General features: G+C 40.7%; 1 protein-coding gene across 4 annotated transcripts in view; it reads left to right on the top strand.

Moving 5' to 3' along the window:
- Window positions 1-26,818, top strand: part of fam110b (family with sequence similarity 110 member B) — a 140,866-nt gene that overhangs the window by 11,122 nt on the left and 102,926 nt on the right. The window lies entirely within an intron of this gene.

The raw sequence follows: 26,818 nt of genomic DNA, 5'->3' as shown, positions 1-26,818 counted from the left end.
AGGTTACTCAGGCTTGCAAGTGCAGCATAGAAATTGGTGTTGTCTTGTGTGCACTTTTCCAGATGTTTGGCAGAGCATAAAGCTCTTTGAGTCCATTGGACTGTGGATATAAAGGGTTGCTTGCTGGTGATGAAAATCCCAAATGGAAGAAAAGGTATTTGATTTGGCAGACAAGCTGGCAGGCATTGTCAGTAATGAGTTCTGCAGTATGCCAAGCGTGGAGTTTCATAATTGAAGTATTTTGTCATAACCCAGGAAATGCTGCAAAGCTGTTTATCGACTAGAATGTCCAGGTGGTGGATGGCCAGAGTTGTCTCTCTGGATCCAGATTTACATCATCATCTGTCAGCAGCTGGTCCACATACTGCACCTGACTGACCCTGAATTGATACTTTGTAGATTGAGCCTGACTTCCTTTAGGACATGATGAAGACGCCTAGCATGTTCAGCTATAACCTCAGACCAGGATGTCATCAACTATGATTTTACATGGTTGATCTGCAAAGAGCTGTTTCATATAGCACTGAAAAATCTCACTGCCGGTGGAGATGCCACATGAGGAAGCACGGTGGCACAGTGCTTAGCACTGCTGCCTCACAGCGCCAGCGGCCCAGGTTCGATTCCCGGCTTGGATCACTATCTGTGTGAAGTTTGCATGTTCTCCCTGTGTTTGTGTGGGTTTCCTCTGGATGCTCCAGTTTCCTCCCACAGTCCAAAGTTGTGCAGGTTAGGTGGATTTGCCATACTAAATTGCCCCTTGGTGTTAAGGGGATTAGCTAGGGTAAATGTTACGGGAATAGGACCTGGGTGGGATTGTGGTCAGTGCAGACTTGATGGACTGGATGGCCTCCTTCACAACCAGGGACATGAATGTGATCAATCTTGAGGCTGCCAGATCCAATGGGATTTGCCAAAATCCACATTTTTGCACCTAGTGCACTCAATACTCTTGTTTGTAGCATGTCTGAGATGTTCTGTTCTTCTGTCTTCATGAGGTGACACAGCCTGAGTGGCACTTTGTTTAAATGTATAGGATCAATACATACCCTGATCATACCATCCTTTTTCACTGTGGCTACCATTATTGAAACCCATTCTGTGGCCTCTTTCACTGCAGAAATTATGCACGTTTCTGTCATTTGATGATTTCTTTCTGCTTCACCGCAACTGGTATCCTTCTTGGCGTACACTGTTGGTGCGATTGAGTCATCTAATCTCCTATGGTGTATAACAGATAACTTGCTGATTGTCTGAAAATGTATGTTGTCACCTCCGCGGTATGAACTGATCTAAGTTGAGTGATCCCGTGACGAGATGTAGTCCTGAGTCCTAGTAACAGCTTGAGATTTTAGCCACATGTGGAAGTTGAAGTCTCCCGGTATGCTGTGGAGAATGGCCACGCCCTTAGTGGTGATTTGTCTGCGCACTATAAACCATAAGCAGTTGGATTGCTGGTTGGGCTCTAGTGTTGTCTCTGGTTTGATTTCTCGCAATCTGTTTCGGGTTAGGATATTGTGCTTTCCCTCTGTTGATTTTTACTTTTAACTTGGCATTGGCTGTGATTATCTGTCATAGTGTAGTGAATTTAAGTGGCTGATCAGTATGGATGATTGCATTGATAGTGCCTTGGTTGTGTCATTCAGATGACATTGCAAGTCATTGATCCTAGTTACATGCCTGTCCCTGGGAAAGTGACTGGAAGGGGTGGCGGGGTACTGCTGTCATAGGTAAGAAACTGCAGCCATTTGGATCTGCACAACAATTGCACTTTTTTCCCCAAGGTGAAACATTGTGCACTGGAGGGTACTGGCTGCTGCAGTTGGTACAGGGTGCCCCCTGAACTGAAAATATTCAACATGTCACACCGAAATGGTGTGATCTCCCAGCACAAATCTTTACGCAGTGCTTCAAATTGTTCATCGATTGCACACATTGGTTGCTGCAATTGATCCAGAATCCAGAGCACCCCCTACACTGCACATAGCTCTGCTTTCCTCCTAAACCACACTGTTTCCCCACCTGAATTCTCCATTCAATCTCAGACTAATTTAAAAATGCACATTTTGAAAGCAGATTTTGTAGAGTCAGGTGCTTCTGTTTCAGTAGCTGTTTATGGAATGCATCATTTTCCTACCAACCGATCAAATTTTAATGTTCCAAATGCACACTTTTCTGTTAAGACCTTGAGTGTGTTCATGTAGGACTGGATTGATTTGAATGGTTCAATGAATAGAATGAAATATGTGACAATCTAAAATTGTTTAAGTGGGGGCGATGAGCATATTTCTTCAAATATCTTTGGATAATTGCGGGGTCCTCATGTTCTTCTGAATCAATCTAAACTTCATGATCACTGAGGAACTTGCTAGGTTCAGCAGAGTATAGACTTGTACCTTTTTTGTTTTTTTTTCCCAGACAAAGCTGCACCATAGAATCTGTCCCAATTGTCCACCATGCTATCATCGAAGACAAGTGGGTTAATGCTTCAAAGTCCCTGTACCATACCGCCAGGCCTGATACCTTGTAGTTCTGCGTGGCCTGTTAATCAAAACTACACAAGGGATTCTCAACAAACAGGAGATTTATTAACTAAGCATGCAAACTCTCATTAATGCACCTACTTTGCCTGAGGGCCTGGGTAAATCTGCCAAGCTCCACCTCTGTGACACTCCACATGACCTTGCCATCATGTAGTTAGGTGATGACCTCGTCTACAGTGCTCAAGTGTTGTTTCCAGTACAGAATCTCTGAAATGGCTGTCTGCAGGGGGGAGAAAGAGCTAGTGGTATAGCTACTTACTCCATTTTTCACCCAGTCACCTAGAATTGCATTGAGGAGTTGTCCTGACACCAGAGAAAAATCTGCCCCAGTCTTGTGTGTAAGATGGTTCCGATCCATCGTAACATTTTCCAGTCCTTGGTATTGGATATCATTGGGATTAGTTTTGTGAAAATATCTGAGTCAGGCTTTTCTGCATGGCATTCTTCATGTAACTTGATATGAAATGAGAATTAGTGTTTCTACTTTTTAAACACATTCGCTAAAAGCTTCATTTTGCTTTTCATGCTGACTCTGCAATGTCTCCATTTCTGAAAAAAAAACTACTGAACTCTTTGGAAAATCCTGGTCAGTGCAATAAAGTGATATTGAAGATTTGTAGTGGGAGATTATAATACCCAAGAAAGCGCATCACTCTTGACTTTGTTCAAAAATCAAACGAGCTCCAGTAAAATCATTACATTTTTCTCTTTTATATACATTTTCCTATCATCTGTAAAGTTTGGGAGATCCAAGCAGTGATGATCTTGAGTATGCAAATGATGTCACCAAGGGCCAGTGTATGGATGGAAAGAGAAGACATTGCCAGGAATGTTCTGAATTTTATAGTATTATATCATCTCTAGATGATTAGCACACAATTTTCTAGGAAACCGTATGTTGTGCAAGTGTTCCACGGGGCCACATTTCATAGCAGCACCAGAGACCAATGTGACCTGTACAGAGCCAGTTCAATCCACTCCTTTGTACTGGACAGCAGGTGGAATTTTCCCATTTTAGTGAGTGTCAAGGCAGGAATATGCCAGCAGGATAATGCACCAAATTTTCTAGCCCTGGCCTCATTATGCACCTGGGTATTTCACATGGCATTCAGTGGTGTGGCAGACCTGAATGGTATGTAGTCTACCATAGTGTCCAGGTGTCATCTTGGAAAGGTGCTCAACACTATTGAAGAAAGAAGATGGACCACCTGAAAATGAAGATGAAGCTCCAGGTATATTCTAAAACTGAAAATGTCCTGCTCCAGGACGTCTAATCTGGAAGGTCCACCTGCAACACAATGGCATTACGAATAGCACAATGGTTAACACTGGTGCTTCAGTGCCAGGGAGCCTGGTTCGATCTTGGGTGAATGTGTGGAGATCTCCCTATTCTGCATAGGTTTTCTCCATAGTCCAAAGATGGATAGGTTAGATGGAATTCCCCTTAGTGTCCAAAGATGTGTAGGTTAGAGGAATAAAATGGGTAAATACGATGGGCGTGAGTAAGATGCTCTGTTGAAGAGTTGGTGCAGACTCGATGGGCCAGATGGCCTCCTTCTGCACTGTAGTGATTCACAGATGCACCCTACACCCACAATCATGGTGTTGCAGGCGGCCGCCATCCTGATTCCTGGATGCAGCCCCAAGCATTGTTCGGATGAACCCTGACATCTATACGGCCCATTGCTCATGTATTCGTCCATTGGTTTGGAAAATCTGACATGGTGCCTTCATCTTCATAACAGGAAGCAAATGTGGTTCATGCTGGCTTCTGGCAAGTTTTTTGACCCCTTCGTGCTGGGCTCCAGCAGAAGGTCACACCATAAATTCACACCAACGTGAAACCAATTTCTGGACATCCTCCACCCTGCCACCACCCCCCCCACCCGCTTGTGGGGGCTTGGGAGAATTCTGCCCAGCGTTTCTAATCTTTCCAAGCTTAAAATGTATTCATTAATCTGGAAACCGAAAGGTGATAAGAACACACAGCATAGTGGCAGCAAGTGTCTGAGCAAACCAAAAATATTTTAAACTAACTTAGTGCAGATTTGGAAAAACGACTCATATTTGTTCCAGAAGAGAAATCTGAAAATGAAAAGTGAATCGTCCATCTACAGCCGATAGTGAATTGAGAAGCTGGTGATCTCCTTGAGATATTCCACAGATCATTTACTTAAAAGTGCAGATTGATATTCAGTTTCCTAAAAGACACTATTAACGAAGAGGTCAGCTTAATGCTTCTGTCGATAGGAGATATAGAATTAAATTAACAGCTTGGAGCTTACTGAAGAGGACAGCAAAAATCCAGACAAAATTTTTGAAAAATACAATTTAGTTTTGTTTATTTATTGTCACAAGTAGGCTTACACTAACACTGCAATGAAGTTACTGTGAAAATTCCTGAGTCACCACACACTCCAGCACCTATTCAGGTACACTGAGGGAGAATCAAGCATGGCCAGTGCACCTAACCAGCATATCTTTTGGACTGCGGGAGGAAATCAGAGGTCCTGGAGGAAACCCATACAGATGCGGGGAGAACGTACAGGCTGCACACAGACAGTGATCCGAGCCAGAAATCAAACCCACATTTCTGGCACTGTAAGACAACAGTGCTAACCACTGTGCCACCGTGTCACCCCCTGCACCCATCTCGAGCCAAAATGGATCTACTGATATGAATTTCAAGGTTTGACAGGAATTAGGTGAGCCTATTGATATTGTTATGACATCATTTTTAAAAATACAGCTAGAAAATGGAAATTTAAGGACACAGATGAAAGGCTGATCAATCAACTAATTTGGGATTCTGCAGAGTGTAAGGTTTAGAAAATGCTAATTGGGAAAGACTAGCTGACGATATCTGTAGATACTGTCAGAGGACAGATGAAGATACTGGCTAACTACCTTCAGTTAAGTCCAGAGAAAGGCAGCAAGATTGATGCAGTGTAGCAGCAACAAATGATCATACCCAAAAGAGGAAGACATGGATGACCACATGAATCCATAGACAGGAGATCTGTCCTGAGTATAGATCAATCTGCAAAGTATGTAGAAAAGCCAATCATTCTGAGAACAAATGTAGAACCTGGTAGATGAGGCACCAGAGCCTGAGTAACTGGGCAAGGTTGCTCAGAACAAGGAAATAAACCAAAAATATCTATACATTGGAAGATGATGGTGAATTTCAGAACACACAGGAACCATGCTACTGTATGTTATTGAATGCAATAGTCCCAAAGAGAAAATAAATTCACAGAACCATTCAGAACAGAGAGAATGTGATAAAAGACCCCAATGATAAATCTTAAGATGAAGACTGATATCAGAGTGCAGAGCAACATTATCCTGTGCAGACAATACCTGAAAATCCTTCCTAAAAACATGAAAACTTAGAAGAAAATGGTTATTCAAAGTATTATGACACCTTTTCTGGTATCTTATGAAGTTAGACCAGACCCAACAATTTTGTATTTTGGCATTGGTGTGAGGATAAGATGTTTCACTTTAGGCATGATCCTACTGACACACACTGGGAAGCTTTTATCAAAACTAACTTTATTTAACAGCACAGCATAATTGTACCGAATGAATTAGCTTAACCTTTAATAATTGAACAGTACTAAACTGCAATACTAAATACAATTCTTAACTGCTAACCTATCCTATGAGTTTCAATCAAGCAACATTTCCCTTTTATAGACTTAACCTCCTCTTTAAGGCATAGTTGTTTGTCTTAGCTTAACAGTCCTGGAGCTTTCAGAACACTTTGAGACAGAGACACCTGTTTCTTCTAGCAGCCCAGGCAGCAACTGCTTGTAAAAAATGAAACTGCAAATTTCTTTTTTAAGCTTAGTTCCTCCCATTAACCACATGACTCTGTCTCTGTCAATCAACCTAAACAAGCCCATCTGGTCTAAAATTCTAGGAGAACCTAAATAAGCAAACGGTCCATTAATTCTACAAAGTAACACACATTCCGAGCTAAAATCCATTTTTAGCCTGCTTTCTTAGCATCTCCTGCATGTTAGGACACTCTTGTAACAAAACACTGCCTCTTGAAGCAACCCTACCTTAAACGCAAAAGATAGCAAAACAGCACAGTATCATTACAGAAGAGTATGATGCCATCTTAACTGCATACATGGGGACTGAGATTCAACAACTAGGAACAACTCAAATTAAAGGGATGCAAAGAGAAAGATATTAACTGTATAACTGGATTTTCTTTGTCACTGAATCAAATGATCGGTTATTATGGGGTTGAGCAGTTATGAAGAGCTGCAGTAAACCATGAGGTAAAGGAGATGATACTGTGTGTAGAGTTGAAAAGCGCCCTCTCATCTGGTGCAAATGTACCAGACTGTTTTGATGGTTGGAAGCTTTGAAGGTTTTGAGTATTACATCACCATTGACCCAGTTTTCATCTGCCAGGTAAAGTGCCAATAAAACTAAAAGGAAAGTTTGAAAAATAAACAGTTAGAGATGAAGAAAAGAAGGTGATCACCAGAATCAGAGCCCATACATTTGGGTAAATTCCCACATGCTGAGGAGAATCCAAAAGAATTTGCCTGGAGCCTAAAGCGAGCTTGATGCCAGAGACGGCTACTGGAATGTGAAACTAGATGTGGAATCTTTACAATTGACAACGTTCAACATGCAATCTGGATGGTACAAAGTGAGCCAGGATGTGTTCCAGTTTAACTTCTATAAACTAAAAGTTAACAATCGACTTTTGGAAATAAACTGAACCTCTCTTTTAAAACATCTATTCTTAAAATATTAATGACTCCATCACATGGGTTATAAGATGCTGTGCCGCCAGCTTCTAGAATTGGCATTCGCTGCTCTTTGTGGTTGGCAGACCATGCAGCACAGGCAATGTGTGTGCTTCCATTGCGTTGCTAGAGTTGGACTTGCTGTTGGTGATGTTGTGTATGTTGTCTCAAAGCTCTGGCGCAGGTTGAATATAGACTTAGTTGTTTACTGGTTTTGATGGATATGTATGACCTTGGTATCTCGGTTTCAGCAACAGCTTTTGCTAGGCTCCAGGTTTTCATGATCTGATCCTGTATGTGTATAGTTTGTCCTTTCAGCAGCTCTGGTAGGGATTTAGCTTGTTTGTTGAAGTGCTGACCTCTTTCCTTCAATGATGTCTCCTGGACACTTGGGGGATGTATTATCCTTGACAGAGTAGCTTTTTTTCCCATGCAGCAACTGTCCAGGAGATTTCATCTCAGCTTTGAGAGGTGTGAATAGGAGTGACAGTGAGACAAAGTTTGGGTCTTTCAGCATTTTGTTTTTGAGTTTGTTGGAAGCCCTGTTGTGTAACTCTCAACACTGGTACTCTACACCTTCTTCCATCAGCTTCTGCTGGTTTGATTTGCCTAATGAAGGAGTTCATATTGGATCATGCCAAGAAAACTTCTCAACTCCCTCTTATCTCTTCCACCCCTGAAATAACCATGGTTCTTTCAGGGCTCGACTGTGTATACATCCTTCTCAGAACTGGCATTCTGTCACTTTCACATTGCATTTGTCTGTATTTAGCTTGATCCCAACTTTCCTGTATCCATGGAAGTCATGATCTTTTTCACCCGCACTGTATATCAGAATGTCATTTGCTTTGCTTCTATTTTGCATCTTGTATCTACTTTCTGTTGGAACACAGAGGCCATTATGCTTTAAGGAAAGAGGGATAAATAGCTGGAACTATTTACCCCAGAACTAATGTTAGATGTAAGTATTCCAAGGGCCACATTTCACAGCTGCATTAAAAACTAGTGTGACTTGCAGAAAAGTTTCTGATCTTTTCAAGCTTAAGTGTGATTGTTAACATTTGGTAACCAATAGGTAAAAGTAATTCAAGCAAGAACTGCCTCACGAAGAATTGGCACGTAGAGGAGAGGCACTGAAAGAGGATGATATGTTTAGTCATGTCAGAACCTACAATTGTTGCCATGCTTTATTTTGTTCAGTGCAGTTTGATTGATAGAGATTGAGGGGGATTTCCTTATGTAGCTTATTTTTAGATTAATTTTAACCCATGTTAAAAGTGCCCAAATACAGATTCTTGCCTGTTTTTGGGCAACATATTTGCACAAGGTCCAGCTGTCTAAGCCCTAATATTATGCCCCCCAAAATGTCAGTCATTCAAATTCCTCCTCCTTAAATACTCAAAAACAAATCTACCTTTTGTTTTTTGATCTCTTGGTCTAATATTCCTTTTGGGCTTAGTGTCAAACAGTGAGGTCCATTGGGAAATTTTACTATATTAATTAACTATATATAATGTAAAATAAATGCAATGTTGTAGCGTTAACTATTGTTCAAGTTAATTTTTGGAGGGGAGCTGAAGAGCAGGAAAGGGTGTATGCATTCTCTTCCTTACAGCCTTCTTGGCCAGTTTCATGTGGAATTGCACAATGGTTTTAAAATATGTTTTTTTTACTTTGACCAGCTAAATTAAACAGAACATAAACATTGGCCAGAACTAAGTGGTCACTTAATGGCTTTTTCCTGCCCAGTCTCAAATTTTAGGCTGATGGGTGCCTGAGGATGGGAAGCAGAAAATGTTTTCACCTCGATATCTAGTGCGAAGAGCCCTTCAGACTTGGAGCATTCTCCCCTCATGGATCAAAGACCTCCAGCCCTCCCTAATACCCCCGATACTTAGCCAGCACTGCAGTTTCTGGGACTTGGTCGCTGCCGTGGCGGTGCATTACCTCTTCTGGACATGAATGAACTGGGGAGCTGTTGGCCAATCTGATTGGGTAGGACTTACAAGTGTGGACGTAAATACTGCCTGCTGCCAATCAACACTCAATAGAGCATGAAATGGCAACAAGCTAGACAGAGGTGGTGGGAAGCCCTCTAGATGACAGACACAGAGTGGTCGCCATCCTGAAAATTCAGACTGTTGTAACAATTGGTAAGGTAACACTGACACTATCAGAATTAAAACTGATTAAGATGAGGGTAGAACAAAGTGGTTGAAGGTATTATTCACAGGTCTAAAGGCATGCAGATCTAAAGGATCCTTTTTCAAAAAAAAATCAGAATATCCCAGCTCTGTGAAAAATGTGTTTTAGAAAGGAATGAAAGAGAAAAAGGCAGTGGCTGCTATCCTTTATTTCTAACTCACTTCTCATTGGTGTTGATGAAGTATGTGTTTTCTGAATTTTAGGATCATGTGATCAACAATTAAAGTTGAAAACCACTTACAGATTTTACCAAACATTTTATCGCATGAGGAATCCCACTGATCCTGGATTAAATATTGTTAATGGAAAAGGTAGCTGGCTGAAAAGTAATTTAAAAACAGTTTTTAAAACCACAGACTGTTCAAACGTACTGAGAGGTTTTACAGTAAAGATTTATGAACTCCCCAGAATATTTTACAATTTGGGCCATAAAACTGTCAAATTTTGATCATTGGGTAATCAAAAGTTTATGCTATTTAGATTTAAATATTGTCATTCAATACATTTTACAGAGCTATATCACCAGAGGTGTTTATTTTCTGAATTCTTGCATCTGGAGAACCTTATTACCTGGTAGAGTTCGAAATAACCTCTTCCTCCTATAGTGACTTTTTGATATAACTTTCAAAGTTTTATTTTGCATCTTCTCCTGTTCCATATCATTTGTTGGGCAAACGCGAGGCCTTTCTCTGCCGTGGCAACTTGTATTAAGACTCTGCTCAACACATCCAAAATTGCTGATCCATAGAATCCCTACTGTATATAAGGAGGCTGTTTGGCCCATTGAACTGTACCAATCACAATCCCATCCAGGCCCTATTCCCATAACCCTCATTTACCATGCTAATCCCTCTGGACACTAAAGTCAATTTAGCTTGGCCAGTCAACCTAACTTGCACACCTTTGGAATGTAGGAGGAAACTGGGGCATCTGGAGGAAACCCACACAGACACCGGGGGAACGTGCAAACTCCACACGGACAGTGACCCGTAGCTGTCATTGAACCCAGGTGCTTGGTGCTGTGAGGCAGCAGTGCTAACTACAATGCGACCATGCAACCCATATAGCTTGTGCAGGTTGGAACTCATCTCCCAATAGCTGTACAGTGTGCTATTTCCCAATGTCAAATCACAGCTCAGTGAGTAGCACTCTTGCCACTGAGTCCATGGGTTGTTGGTTCAAGCACAAAAATTTTGGCTGACATTCCTGTACAGTACTGAGGGTACTATGTGTTAGAAAAGGTAGTAAACTGAGGCTCCCGTCTGCCCTCGTGTAGTCAGTCATAGAAGTTTACAGCATGGAAACAGGCTCGTTGGCCCAACTTGTCCGTGCCCACCCTTTTATTTAAAACCCCCAAACTAATCGCAATTGCCCTCATTTGGCCCATGTCTCTCCTTACTCATCGTACCCATTTAACTATCTAAATGCTTTTTAAAAGACAAAATTGTACCCACGTCTACTACTGCCTCTGGCAGCTTGTTCCAGACACTGGAAGTATAACCCTCTGAAAATCACAAATGTTTTAGGTCTCTGTTAGAACCCCTTGTAGAGGTGTGTTTCTGGCATACTTAATGCCCTTTTATACGCTCTTGGATTATTTCTTCCATGATGGTCTTTACTGAGTGCTTTAACCAATAGTTTGAAGCTCCTGCATCTACTTGCACCACTGTGCTTTTCTTCTCCTCCTGTCGGACATTTGGTGTAAAATTTGAATTTGTACTTGCTCTTTGCAAGTATTTGTTGAGCAAAGGATTAACTGAGTTTGTATTATGATTTCATTAATGAGCTGTTGCTTTAAATTCATGTTTAATTAACTTTGCCCACATAGTTCCCCAAACTTCCCACCACAGGGAGTTGCCTTACCTCATGTCTGGGCCTGTTATTGACTAATTGATAGAAATCGATTTGCCAACTCCATTATCATTTTATCATGCAACTACTAAGATGTTGGAAGACAAAAATGATGCACCATAGTCCTTTTTCATCTAACAATTCCAGTGGTTTTATGAGTACCGCCTTAAACTCTGAAACCATGTTTTAGCCACTTATATTGTCACTTTAATGCTGAGGTTATACTTCTGGCTGACGTGAGGCAGTTCTGGATGCTTATTCACGCAGTATAACTGACAAGGTGTATTAATGCTAACTGTTAAGAGTCCTTCCAGGAAGACATTTTTAGATTTATGCCAACTGCTGTATAACTTCAACCGGAGTTATACTGCAATTCAAAACTTTTTAAGGTCCTGAGTGGAATGTTTTGTCCTTGGGAGAATTGCACGTTCCTCTTGCATTTTCCTAATATAAACGATCAAGCTTTTGTAGAGTAGAATTCTGCACTTGTCAAAGCATGCAAACACAGAGCTTCATTGTCACTGCTCTTCATTGTGGGTCAGACCAAGGTCGCTCTAATATAATTGCAGCCTGTCGACAGCTCAATAGAAATGGCAGGTACCAGCCTTGAGTTGCTCACTTCTAAGTGTAGGCACATGAAATTTAATTGAAGATTTGTTTCCAGATTAAGTGATTTGGTATCTGAAGCCTCTTGAGGAAAAAACTTTGACAGGCCTCATTAGATCAGATTGATGAGTCCAGTTTTGATTGTCTCTCATGCTGGATGATATTGTGGCTTTGGAAAGTGGGGATAGAAGATTAGTATGCAATTTAAAGCACCTTAGGTTGATAAAAGAGGCTCAAAGATTTGGGATTCATGCTTGGAGAAGTATAAAGGAAAGGATGTTGTGAATTTACGCAGTGCCTTTCATAAACTTGGGATGTGCCAATGAAGTGTAGTCATGAACAAAGGAAAATGCCAATTTGCATACAGCCAGATGCCACAAACAGCAATGAGATCATGACCAGATAATCTGTTTCACTGATGATTGAGGGATATATCTTGGCTAGGGACCTGGGATAATTGTTCAATCAAGGTTTATAAGGTAATGGAGAGAATTGCTTGTGTTTATGTGGACTATTTGCAAGAACTGAGTAGATTAAGGAGGACTCTGTATCTCAGTACAAGCTTGAACTAGGTTAGAAGTTAAGCTTGCCTGGTGAATGTATCAGCTGTGAAACAGGCTGCATGTTGTGTCACTGAATTTCTTCAGGTGAGAATTGGACCTCAGGCTCTGGGCAGGATGGAGATCGCTTCTCACAAAATGTAGTGAGTCTAGCACATGAGTCAGAACCAGTATGGTTTTCTGGACTAGTTTTGAATACTAATGGTGTCTGAGAGGAATTTTCGCTTTTTAATTGACCAGAATTTTCAACCATCTATGTTTGACATGACCTTATCATCGATATTGTGTAGTTATTTGGCACAAGCAGAATGGATCAGATCTGTCATTTTTGTATACTTGTAAGTGCTCATTTTATTGTCCCTATTTTTCTAATTAAGATATACTTAATGTATATTCCCAATTAAATACAGTGCTGCTGCCATAATTGACTTCTAAGTGGGTTTGATGTTACTACAAGGCATTGTGGTCTTGTGGAGTCTGTGGACCATGCTTATGTAGAAGTTTCTTAATAAAACCTTTTGTTAGAAATCTGTTTTCACTTCAGCCCTACACTCCTGATCTATGAGCACCTGACGCGGAGAGGGGTGGGGAAGAACCTCCTCCTGGGAATAGGAGTAGAACTTGCTCCCCTGGCCAGATTTGCCATTAATAGTCCCAAGCAACAGGTGATCAAAGGAGTCTTCTGCGTCTGCCCCACTATTGTGGCTATATTCATGGCTAGGTGTGCCTGGAGAGCGAATAATGTGGTGTCTTTGGGCACATTGAGGGCTTCTGTGCCCATTGGGCACCACAGGGTCTGGGGTGCATCATCAACCCTCTTAATCACATTTTGATTTACTATTTTGAGTTTCATTTGTGATTTGTTTTTGTTGAAGGCAGTTTAAAGGACTGCCCCTTTTTGCTTTGTCCCTCAGTTTGTTTTATTTGGCTTAATTGGCTTTGCCAAAAGAGTTGGTATAAGCTTTGGAATTTCTCTATTGCAGTATCCTTAATACACAGGGCTGGCTTTTCACTGTAAGAGTTGGGAATTCCTGCCTCTTTAAGTCCTCTACTGGCCCTATTTTTGCCCTGAGGAGATGGAGGCAGGATGGAGTCAGGATTGCCATATCTGGAGGTGGGCAAGTGGTGAGTCAGACTAATTGGAAGGCCCACCTCAGTTGTCTGGGACTTCAACCCAGTTGTGTTAAAGGCTATTAGGCCCCCGTACCCTTTATTCCACTTGCCACCTCCATGCTCACTTGCCCTGTATGCACTGCAGAAACAATGAGCCATATGATAGTAGTTGACAATGCTCTTAAAAAAATTAACACTGATTCAGACATCTGCTTGGGGGGAGGGGGGGATGCTGTTCTTTACCCCAATAAAAATGTGAATTAATAACTGAAGCTCTACTCCAGCCTTCTTAATCTTCTTCAAATAAACAGATTGAAGAAAAGTGTTCAATAAAAGAATAACCTTGACATCATCACTCCCACCTGTAAAGACGAACTTCTACTGAACTACTCCATTAGTGAGTCTTGGAGCCTCAGCCAAGCATTCATTGAGATCATCTGTGAACTGTATTATCAAAAATGTTATTAATTTGGCAGCTAGCCTTTTATTTCATACTTTTGAAAAGTTCCTGGTATCATTTCAATGAACTTTTATTATATCTGTTCCATGCCATTTACTGTTCCCCTGTAATGAGTGTCCAGCGTTATATGCTGTATTCCAACTGTCACCAAAACAACGTCTTGATGAATTTGTACATATTCTTGATTTTTATATTAATTTCCTCTGTATATAAAACCCAAATCTCTTGTTACTCTTCCCTCTTAAACTTGTATCTTTGAAGGTCTGCATAGCTTTATTCCTAAAGGTTTATGTTCTTTCACTCTGGTAAGAATCTTGCTCTTTAGGAGTTGTATAATCTGGTCAGCTTGGGCAAAAAAATCATAATTTCTGTTAATTGATCTGAATTTGACTTGACTGGCCATTTACTAAACTTGCAATTGAGAGTTCTGCATTTATGCTCACGGTTTTCTCTACCACTTAATTTGCTGTCTTCAAGATTTCAGTGTAGTTCATTTTCAACTTATTGACTAATCATTTTTATATGAAAGGAAAATGAACAAGATTTCAGGACAGATTTTTGGACACGAGCTTACCACATTTGGCCAATCTGAAAAATACCATTTTGTTTTCCATTCACTATGAACAAAGTTCTTTGCCTTCCCTCAGTGTTTTTCTGAGCAGCGGGAGATAGTGCATCGTTCATTGGTGGCAGGATCTTGGCCTGCTGCTGCCAATGGAAATTCCTATTGAGTCCAGCGTATATGCACGAGCGCGCGCGCGCGCACACACACACACACACACACACACACACACACACACACACACACACACACACACACACATATCCTGTGCTGGGAAACACAAGGTGGGGATTGCCACCAGCAGGACCAGTGAATGTTGCTGGCAGGAATGGCTGGAGAATTCTTGTCCATATGACTACTTTCTCTTTATTGTCAGTAAGCTTTTTAAGCAGTAGAGAAAACTCTGAGCGTGAATGCAGAATTTTTAATTGCAGATTTAGTAAATGGTCAGTCAGGCAGCAAATTCAGATCAATTTTATATGGCACCTTCTTCAGTTTTACATCATCTGGTGCTTTTGCTTTTGTAATGTGATTTCCTCAAATTACATTAGTCATGAAAACCTGTCCTTCAACAAATCCATACAGAATGGGCTGATTAACTGATGTTTTCCTAAATGCTGTCTACTCTTTTGCTGCATCCAGATTCTACAGCTTTTATATACAATCTTAAGTTTTAACAGGCCATAATTTTTCTCTTTTTATCCATTTCTTCATCTCTCCGTCTCTAAATGGAAATGAAATATTTGTCACCCTTGAGTGATTAAAATCTTTCAAAAGCTGTCATTAGTGCCACCATTATCTGTTTCATAAGCACCAGGTATCCTGGGTTATTTGTAACTTGCACCTACCTTGTTCAGCACTGTTCTGAATATGTATTTCACAACCTCCTCTGGAACTACTACAGGCTGATTTAGTGATCAATACTTCTCTTCCGTCTGAGCTTTTTGTTCCCTTTTTGATTACGTTTTTTTATTTGTGTCTTTAAAAGCACTTGTGTTGCTTAATTGATTGCTAGTCTGTAAATTTTCATCAGTTTTCTTTGTTTCCTTTCTATACATCTTTAATACTTATCATGATTTCTTTCTGTACTTTATTTGTCTCATAGTTATCTGCTTTTACTTTTAGTCATTCCTCTATATTCATGAAAATGCAGCACTTTTAACCCCAGTCAAGAAGTACTTTTAAGTCCACCTTTGTAATTAAATATCTGCCAATCCTCGCCTACATTTTGACCTGACGTTATTTTTTTTCAATGAGTTAATCAGATTTAGTTCCTCATTCATCTCACTGAAATTAGCAATTTTCTAGTCCAGTACCTCGGAAACTTGACAGCCCATTTTCTTTAATAGATTCACACCAAAAATAGATATTCACTTTCCCAAGTATTCTCCTTATTTGTTCTGTGGCTTTACCTAGAAATAGATGTACTGTTGCCTCTCATTTATTGGACATGCAAGGTTAAGGAACCATTCTGGTTTCTGGGTATGCAGTCCAAAGATGTGCAGTGATTGGCCATGCTAAATTGCCCCATAGTGTCCCAAGATATAAATATACTATATATAATACGTATAGCTTAGAGGGATTAGCAGGATAAAATGGGAATAGGGCCTGGATAAGAGTCAGTGCAGACTGGATGGACCGAGTAGCCCCTTTCTGTAGGGATTCTATGATATCCTAAGATCCTTTTCCTATTTAGACTTTGTTTGCTTCAGGCCACACTTAGTATATTGGAGACTTCTACTAATTTATTAATTCAGTCAATTTTCTACTATTTAATGATTTATAATTCCCTCTGATATGGGAATTCAGAGAATTGTGGATTTTTATGGCATCAAGCCAGCCTTTCAGCTCATCACGTGTTACTCAAAAGCTGTTGACTCTCCTATTCCCTATCCATGACAGTTCACATTTTTTATTTTTCAATTAATTCTCTACTTAATAGCTACCATTACTTCTGTTTTCACCATGCTCCATGTGCAACCACCTTTGTTACAGAAATTCTCCTAAGCTCTACCCATCATTCTTTTTGTCGCATTAACCTTTTGCAGTGAATTTACCAGCAGGTTGAAACAGCTCTTCCATTTGTACACAGCTTTATAACTTCTCCTTAATAGCGAAGAGGAAGTCTTCAGAAAGTTCACCCAATGTAGAATTTTTAAGGTGGAATGGTTACAATGTAAAATCGATCTCCTCTTACCTTTCCAAAGGGTTCAAAAGCAGAGCCACAATTTCTCTAACCCTCAAATCTAAAGTCTCTGAACTCTAGCATCGTCTTAGTAAACCCTCCACAACATTGATGTTTTTCCTAAAGTAAGATGTCTGATACTGGGCACAATATTATCCAAGGAATTGTGATTTGTATATGTTTGACATTGCCTGTTTGCATATGTATTCTATGGAATCTAGTATCCATATGCTTTTAATTTTAGAACATTCAAAAGTTTGTGCATCAGATTCCCCAGGGTTTCTTGCTCTACTACTTTTTAGTTTTACAATTTAATGTGTATTTCCTCCTTATGCTTCCTCCTGTGTAAGTATTCCCAATTCTTTGTCTTTGCAGTGGAGGGTGATTTTTGGGTTTCTTCCCATTGATGTGAAGTGAACATGAATAAATATTCATATCTAGAGGAAAGATCAGGAGACAACAGGGTAACTCTGATCAGCTTTCCTGCAGAATTACTCAATTGGAACTTCATCTGTGCCAAATTAAGAAAATCTTCAAAAGACAAAATGTTGGCGCCTGATTTGGAAAATGACATTTGGCACTCCTTCAATTTAGCGATTTCTTAAAATGCTAAAGAGATAAAATTAGCTCTGAAACAAACATGAAGTTTACTACATGTGCAGTGCAGTCATCAAAAGCCAGAGTGATTACTGAGAACTTGGTGTAATAACCTAACACATATATAAAGCTAAGCTAATAATGTTTCAGTTTAATGTGAATACAATTCTCATTGTGCTGTGCAGTATTCAATTTTGTCAGTACACAAAATAATATGTAGAAGATTATTTCTCTTCATGGTATCACTCACATCTTTTTTGGATTTCCCATTTGGTATCCCAGGCCTGACAGATATTAATGTAGTTCGATACCAGGAGATGTGTAATGTGGCTGGAGAGATGTGTGTCTCGTGTTATTTTCTACTTCTACCTGGAAGTCTTTTATCTCAGGGTACAGTTAGAGCACAACAGCTGCAAATGCTCTCTGAAACACTCACAAAAGGAGCACACCTTGCTTCTCCTAACATCAGAAATGCTGCTTCATGTCTCAGTGGCATGTTCCCGAAAATTTAGTTGAGGATATTTTTGGTGGGGATGCAGAGTGCCAAATAACCATGGAATGTTGTGCTATTCTTCCGGTTCCCCAGTAGCCATCACCCGTTTGGCTTCCATCTTCAAATAGTTGTGGCACTCAGTGTGATAAAAAGCATGGCTGTTGCTGGAGTATCTTACAGGCAATTGGTTCCTCTGACACGACATGCACCTTAATTGAGATGAGCATGATTTATCGAAAAATCCAAATTAGAAGCATGAATAGGTCATTTGCTTGAGCCCGCTCTAGCCATGATCAGAATGAATGGCAATCATCCACCTCCGTAACCGGTTCCCACTTTCCCTCCATATCATTTAATCCCTTTAGCCCCAAGCGCTATATCTAACTCCTTCTTTGAAAGCATACATAAGAACATAAGAACATAAGAAATAGGAGCAGGAGTAGGCCATCTGGCCCTTCGAGCCTGCCCCGCCATTCAATAAGATCATGGCTGATCTGTCGTGGCTCAGTTCCACTTTCCCGCCCTCTCCCCATAACCCTTAATCCCCTCTCTTATCAAAAACCCATCAACCCGCTTCTTAAAAATATTTAGCGAGGCAGCCTCCACCACTTCAACGGGCAGAGAATTCCAGAGATTCACCACCCTTTGAGTGAAGAAGTTCCTCCTCAACTCCGTTCTGAACTGCCCCCCCTTTATCTTGAGGCTGTGCCCCCTAGTCCTACTGTCTTTTTTGAGCGGGAAGAGTCTTTCCACCTCTATCCTATCCATCCCATTCATCATCTTATACGTCTCAATGAGATCTCCCCTCATTCTTCTAAACTCTAACGAGTACAAGCCTAGTTTATTCAGCCTCTCCTCATAGCTCAACCCCCTCAACTCCGAGATTCTCCCAAAAAAATTCTAAGTGCCGAATTCGCATGAAAACAGGAATAAATCTCGCTGATTTTTTTTTAGCAGGATTTTCAGAATGAATCTCCTCCATAACCTCTGTTCACTTCAGTGGGGCCGGCTGCCAGTTCCCCATTAATGGGAATGGGGAGCTATTGTAAATCCCGCTTGAATGAACCACTCTTGATGGGAGCGGGGAGAGACACAATTGAGCTGGAGACTTCTGTTCCAGGCCCATTAATGATTAGCAAATCTGGATTTAAATGTTTAAATCAGCTCCATGGATGCGGAGCTGATTATTCCAAAAAACTTGGAGCCAGAGATGTGCAGAGGCCATTGCGCCCAGCTGGGAGCCCACTACATATATACTGGCCCATTGTGCTGCTAATGCAGTATAGCGGGTTGAGAGAATTGTCCCCACAATGTTTTGGCCTCAACTGCTTTCAGTGGTAGAGAATTCCACAGGTTTACCACTCTGAAGAAATTTCTCCTCATCTCTGTCCTAAGTGGGCTACGCCGTGTCAGATTCTGACCACTGGTTCTCAACTGTCCCGCCACTGGAATATCCTTCCTGCAGCTACCCTGTCTAGTCCTTTTAAGAGTTTTAATAGGTAATTATGAGATGCCCTTTCATTCTTCTGAACTCCCAGTGAATATAATTCTAACCGGCTCAGTCTCTCCTCATACATCAGTTGCATCATCCCAGGAATCAATATATGTCACAGGATTGTTTGGTGGCCTGATAGCAACAACAGTGTCATCAATTTAGGAAACCAGTTCCTTATTGGGCTCTCTCTAATTGATCTCTTCCTTTTTATTGGAATAATGCAAAGTGTGGTGACATTGGAAAACCTAATTGCAAGGTGCTGTTTGATTTATTAAACTGGCATGTGTCTGGGCTGCAGTGTTACCTATTACGATTGATGCCATATCTGAAGACTTAGTCTCCAGTCAGTGGTATAACTTAATGATTGCCTCCCTCCTGCGTTGTAAATTGTGAAGGCGGTTTTTGTTATTTTTGACGTGTCTCGGACAAGTGGTGTAATTGTTGAGCTGTTGGTAAACGTGTGGCAGACGGGCTGTGCCAGTACAGCTGCCTCTCCTGCCATCTGAGGCAATTTCTCCTTCAAAGCCACACAAGATAGCCATTAGCTGGAGTGATGAGATGTTCGGGGTCAGAACCACTTGCAGCTGCATGGCAGTTGGAATATGGCAATTTATCAAAGAATCATAAAATCCTTCCAGTGCAAAAGAGGCCATTCAACTCATCAAGTCTGCATTGACTCTCTGACAGAGTATCTTACCCAAACGATCTCCCCCATAACCCCACACATTTATCGTGGCTAATCCATCTAACCTATATGTTTTTGGACACCAAAAGGCAACTTAGCATGGTCAGTTCACCTAATCTGCACATCTTTGGACTGTGGGAAGAAACCGGAGTACCAGAGCAGAAATACACAGACACAAGGAGAATGTGCAAACTCCACACAGACAGTCACCAATGGCCGAGTCCCAGGAGCTGTGAGGCAGCAGTGCTAACCACTGTGCCACAATGTCACCTTGGATTATACTTGGTATTGAGTCTTGTAACAGCAATTACAAAACTGTTTGCCTGCCTCCCAATGCCTGTTTCTCAGCTAAACTAAATCTCTACTAGAAAACGGCAGAAGATATTTGGCTGCCAGTATACCCACTGCATGTACAACACAAAGAGCTTTGATGATAAATCCAAAAAAATAAATCTTCATAACAGGAAATCTGGACCTTTCCGGTGCATGTCCCTGTCTTTTATCAGGTTGCTTTTAGAAGCTCTGACCTTCTTGTCTGTATGTGTATTGAAATTGTTTATCCCAGACTGTTTCTCATTGTGAAAGTACAGACACATCTGTAATTAAAGCTGTTACGGTTATCTGGGTTGATAGTAATCATAAAGTGAGCCTTGGCTGGATTTGTTGATGTTAGAAACTATTTAGCCTCTTGTAAATTTAGAAAATCATTGAGGAATTTCATAATTGACATGCCTAAAAATCCTCAAGGGCACCAAATGCAACATCTGGAAGATTCATTGTGGTACAGAGATTTTATAGTAAGTACCTCATCAATTATTTTACAACCTTAATTTCAAATCAAGTCTATTTTGTTGTCAACAATATTTTATGATCAAGGTCCCTTTCGTTTACTTAGAATAGATGAATATAATTTTAAAATACTGCAGTTCTGCATTTCACTGCTTTGCAGAGAAAGGAACTCTATACATCATGTGTTGTATTTTGTGAACACATTTTTATTTTAAAGAATGCATTATGGTCTTGTACATTTAAAAGCGAATGAAGATATTTCCTACAGATTAAATGACAAGGAATTTCCTTTGGCTACACTTAGACTTCAATATTTCCAACAACACTAGACTGTTGTATATGAAATTCTTTTGGGAAAGGAGGCTACAAACAAGGGAAATACATGAAAGGCTTTTAAGTTTTTTGTTTTACTTTATTTATTAGTGTCACAAGTAGGCTTACATTAACATTGCAATGAAGTGGCTGTGAAAATCCCCTAGTCTCCACACTCCAGCGCCTATTTGGGTACACTGAGGGAGAATTTTGCATGACCAATGCACCTAACTAGCACAGCTTTCAGACTGTGGGAGGAAGCCAGAGCACTGAAGGAAACCCACAGAGACACAGGGAGAATGTGCAGACTCCGCATAAACTGGGACTCGAGCCAGGAATCAAACCCGGGCCCCTGGTGCTGCGAAGCAGCACTATTAATGACTGCCGCTGTGCCGCATGTAACAGTAAGATTTTGTTCTTTTAGTAACAGGAAAACTTTGGCCTAGTGTCTTATTTTTTGTGTAAGTGCTTCAATGTTCTAAACTATTCATTCTATGAATGCCCTGCCTGCTGCAGTTGTAAATGCGCCTAGTTTGGGGGCGTTTAAGAGATCTATGGATAGGTTTATGGACGAAAAGGGATTGGTATAGGCTAGTGGGTCATTGTTTTTGTAACTGGTCGGCGCAACATCGTGGGCTGAAGGGCCTGTTCTGCGCTGTAATGTTCTATGTTCTAAACTTTATTTGCTATTCACAACCCTAGTGCCTTTAGGTATGAGATGAAGTAAGTGATTTATCACCACTGTTCCAGCTGTCTCACGGAGGGTCGCAGTTACCTGGAAATCTAACCCACATAACACCTAAAAAGTGGTAAGATAGTTATATGATCAGGAACAGGAATGAAGATTCTAAAGAGGAACAAGATTGAGGATTCTGAAGCTAAGTGGAATGTGGGTTTGATCAATTCAGAGTGGCTCATGTGGATAATCAGCTGGTGATTGTTACTTTGTGCTTCATTTAGGTTTAGTCAATAAGGAATGCCTAACAAGAGAAACTGAACAACATAATCCCTCTTTATTTCCAAACTTAACTAACCAAGTTCTTCAAGTAATCCGTCACTCCTGATAGTTGTTATCATTGCCCTGCAGAGTAATGTATCCTAATAACGAATCCCAAGCCAAATTTTAATCCAGTCTTTTATCATTACCCGTCTGGATTTTATTTGCTGCGTCAGCCTTTCAACCTCCTACCAGTCACAAACTACATGTTATCCCAGGTGCCATGCCCTGTGATCTTGCATGTATTAAACTGGCATCCCCTCATCCCTCCTGACTAACTCGCACTGCTGGAGAATCAGCCTTCTGCTTTCTGTGCTCCAATTGGTAGCACTCTTGCTTTTAAATCAGAGGTAATGGTTACAATTACCCTTCAATGGACAGATACTTAAACTATACTGACACTTCATGAAGTGAGTTGAAAATGCTGTATCAGGTGAAATATTAAAGCATGCACAGGTAGATATTTAACAATAGCACATCGGCTGTTCCAGGCAAGGTTGGAAGTTCTCCCATGTTACACCTACCATTCCTGCCTCTCTGAACGCTACTAAAATCATATCTGGTCATTTATTTACTGGTTGTCTACGTGCCCATGATATGTGCAAAATGGCTGTGATGTTTGGTAATAAAAGAATAGTGATTACACTTCAAAAGAAATCCTTTATTTTAAGAAAAAACACTTGGGAAATCTGAGGATGCGATAAGGTGCTATGCAAGTGCAAACTGTTTCCCTCTGTTAAGGTTGTCATTTCCATTAAATCCCTCCATTGTCTTTTGGCCATCTCACTGATTCCTGCCAGCTAGATGTCCCTCTGTACAACACATCTGGTTCTTCTACAGACTCCCATCTCTTTCTTGCTACTCCTTTAGCCACCTTTCTCTAACATTCTTTCCCTCACACCTTTGCCTTCAAAAATCTCCATAAAGGTTCCATTTTTTCCTGTTTGTTTGTCTCCTTTTAATTTGCTTCCACTTTTTGTGATTACTGGATGTCATGGAGTGCTACAACCAATTAAGTGTAGTGTACTGTCCACTGTCTTATAAGGTGAATGGAGATTTCTCTCCTGAAGTAATGAATGCTCTGGAAAAAATAAGTGGTTGTTGCAAATAGTTTGAAATAGCTTGCATGAAAGTCCGGAAAAACAGTCACTAAATTGATTATTTAACATTAGAAATATGTCAACAAAATTCCTTCAGGCAGCTGTTTCAGGTTGGTTATAAAATTAGGATCTGAGTTAGAAATTTTCCCTGACCTTTGGGTATTGGGTGGATAAATTCTGTGTGCATCATGGGAGTTGGGAGCTTTCACCCTGTTTTGGAAACTCATACCCAGAGTGCACCTTCACATAGCCCAACCAGTGAGAAACGTTCTGCATTCAATAAAGAGCTAGAGTTTTATTTTTGTGTCTTTGGAATTTGAGTATCCAAGTTGTTCCATTATCCAACTAGAACATGAGTGCTTAACGACTATGATGTGCATTTGGCAGGAAAAATAGGTTTCCCATTTAATACAAGTATGCATATTTGTACTGAGACCAGAGATGAGTTTTCAACTTCGCTTTAACAGTTGAAAAAGCCGCTCTGAACAGTCGTATATCAATTTGGCAAGGATTACACATCCACATGGGATGTAAGGGAAAGAGAAAAACAGATCTGTTAGAATTGTATAAATAACTGAGGAAAAGTAAGGACCTGGGGAAGAACAAGGAGAGACAATATAATATAAAGGATGTATTTCTAAAGGGGATCAGGAAGAGAGGGGCAGCACAGATAGTGAAAGAATAAAGAACAGGCCCTTCGGCCCTCCAAGTCTGCACCGATCACGTGTTCCTAACTAGATCATCTGCTTGTATCCCTCTATTCCCAGTCTGTTCATGTGGCTATCCAGATAAGTCTTAAATGATCCTAGCGTGTCTGCCTCACCAACCTTGCTTGGTAGTACATTCCAGGCCCCCAACACCTTCTGTGTAAAAAAAAAAAAGTCCCCCACATATATCTATTGAACCTTGCCCCCCTTACCTTAAACTTGTGACCCCTTGTGTTTGTCATTTCTGACCTGGGAAAAACTTCCAACTGTTCACCCTATCTATATCCTTCATAATCTTATAAACTTCTATTAGGTCACCCCTCAACCTCCGTCTTTCCAGGGAGAACAACCCTAGTTTATTCAATCTCACCTCATAGCTAAGACCCTCCATACCAGGCAACATCCTGGTAAACCTTTTCTGCACTCTCTCCAAAGCCTCATGTCCTTCTGGTAGTGTGACAACCAGAACTGGATGCAGTATTCCAAATGTGGCCTAACCAACGTTGTACATAACTGCAATATCATATGCCAACTTTTATACTCTATGTCCCACCCAATAAACGCAAACATGCCATATGCCTTCTTCACCGCTTTTTCCACTTGTGCTGCCACCTTTAAGGATCTGTGGACTTGCACACCCAGATTCCTCTGTGTGTCTATATTTCTGATGGTTCTGCCACTTATTGTATGGTTCCCCCCTGCATTAGATCTACCAAAATGCATCACTTCATATTTATCTGAATTAAATTCCATCTGCCATTTCTCAGCCCAATTTTCCAGCCTATCTATATCCTGCTGTATTCTCTGACAATGTTCATCACTATCCGCAACTCCAGCAATCTTTGTATCGTCCACAAACCTACTAATCAGACAGCTACGTCTTCTTCCAAATCATTTATATATATATATGTCACAAACAGCAGAGGCCCGAGTACAGAACCCTGCGAAACACCACTAGTCATAGACCTCCAATCAAAAAAAGATCCCTCCACTACTCTCCATCTTCTACGGCAAGCCGTACCCATCTGTACCCATCTAACTAGTTCATCTTTGATTCCATGAGATTTATCCTTTTGCACCAGCCTACCATGAGGGACCTTGTCAAATGCTTTACTAAAATCCATGTAGACGACGTCCATGGCTCTTCCCTCATCAATCATTTTTGTCACCTCAAAAAACTCAACCAAATTTGTGAGGCATGACCTCCTTCGTACAACACCGTGTTGTCTATCGCTAATGAGACTATTCAGTTCTAAATGTGTATAGACCCTACATCTAAGAATATTCTCCCAACAATTTCGCCCATCATGGACGTCAAGCTCATTGGCCTATAATTACCCGGGTTATCCTTGCTACCCTTCTTAAATAACGGGACCACATTTACTATCCTCCATTCCTTTGGGACCTCACCTGTATCCAATGAAGGAACAAAGATTTCTGTTAGAGGCCCAGCAATTTCATCTCTTGTCTCTCTCAGTAATCTCGGACAGATGTCATCTGGCCCAGGGGACTTGTCTACCTTAATGCTTCGTAAAACACCTAACACTTCCTCCTTGTAATTGCGATTTGTTCAACGAGTCTACATGTTCCTCTGAGACACTACCAATCAACATGTCCCTTTCCTTTGTAAATACTGATGCAAAGTATTCATTTAGGATCTCACTTACTTCCTTGGATTCTAAGCATAATTCCCCTCCTTGTTCTTGAGAGGTCTGATTCTTTCTCTGACAACCCTCTTGTTCTTAACGTATGTGTAAAATGCCTTGGAATTCTCCTTAATCCTGTCTGCCAAGGACATTTTGTGACCCTTTTTTGCCCTTCTGACTCCCTGTTTGAATCCTTTTCTACTTTCTCTGTACTCCTCCAGTGCTTCATCTGTTTTTAACTGTCTGGATCTCATGTATACCTCCTTTTTTCTTTTTGATTTGACCCACAATTTCTCTGGTTATCCATGGCTCTCAAATCCTACCTTTTGTGATTAATAATGCATGCAAGATCCTGGACTTGTAAAATGTTAAATAAGTACACAAAAGTCTGGAAAAGAAATTAGTAAAACTATTCTCAAAATTGTTTAGTTATTGGAGTATAAAAGCAAGGAAATTGTGGCAAACTTTAAAATGCTAGTTGGGCCTTAACTGGAGTCTTGTAGGAAGAATGTGAAGGGTTCTGAGAAGGTGGAGAAAGGCTTAATAAGAAAAGTAAAGTTTATTTATTCGTCTCAAGCAAGGCTTACATTAACACTGCAATGAAGTTACTGTGAAAATCCCCTAGTTGCCACAGTCCAGCACTTATTCGAGTCAATGCACCTAACCAGTACTTCTTTCAGAATGTGGGAGGAAACTGGAGTACCTGGAGGAAATCCACGTTGACATGGGCAGAACGTGCAAACTCCACAGAGACAGTGACCCAAGCTGGGAATCGAATCTGGGTCCCTGGAGCTGTGAAGAAACAATGCTAACCACTGTGCTACTGTGCTTCAGTTATATGGATAAACTGGTGAAACTGGAACTGTTATTGGAGAGAAGACAGAGAGGCGATTAGGTAGAGGTGCTCAAATCACACGGGATCCAGATAGAATTGATAAGAAAAAATTGTTCCTATGATGGAAAGTTGAGAATCAGGAGTCATCAAATTAAGATGATTGGAAAAACAACTAAAGATAACATGGGAAAAGCCCCCTTTTTCATACAGAAGACTGCTTAAGATCCGGAAAGCATGGCCAGGACCATGGAGCAAAGATTCATTCATGGCTTTCAAAAGGAAAGTGAATAAATCTGTGGAGG

The sequence above is a fragment of the Carcharhinus amblyrhynchos genome, chromosome 8 (genome assembly GCF_965287045.1).
Source record: "Carcharhinus amblyrhynchos chromosome 8, sCarAmb.v2.hapA, whole genome shotgun sequence".
Classification (NCBI taxonomy): Eukaryota; Metazoa; Chordata; class Chondrichthyes; order Carcharhiniformes; family Carcharhinidae; genus Carcharhinus; species Carcharhinus amblyrhynchos.
This window is presented reverse-complemented; position numbering and strand designations above follow the sequence as displayed.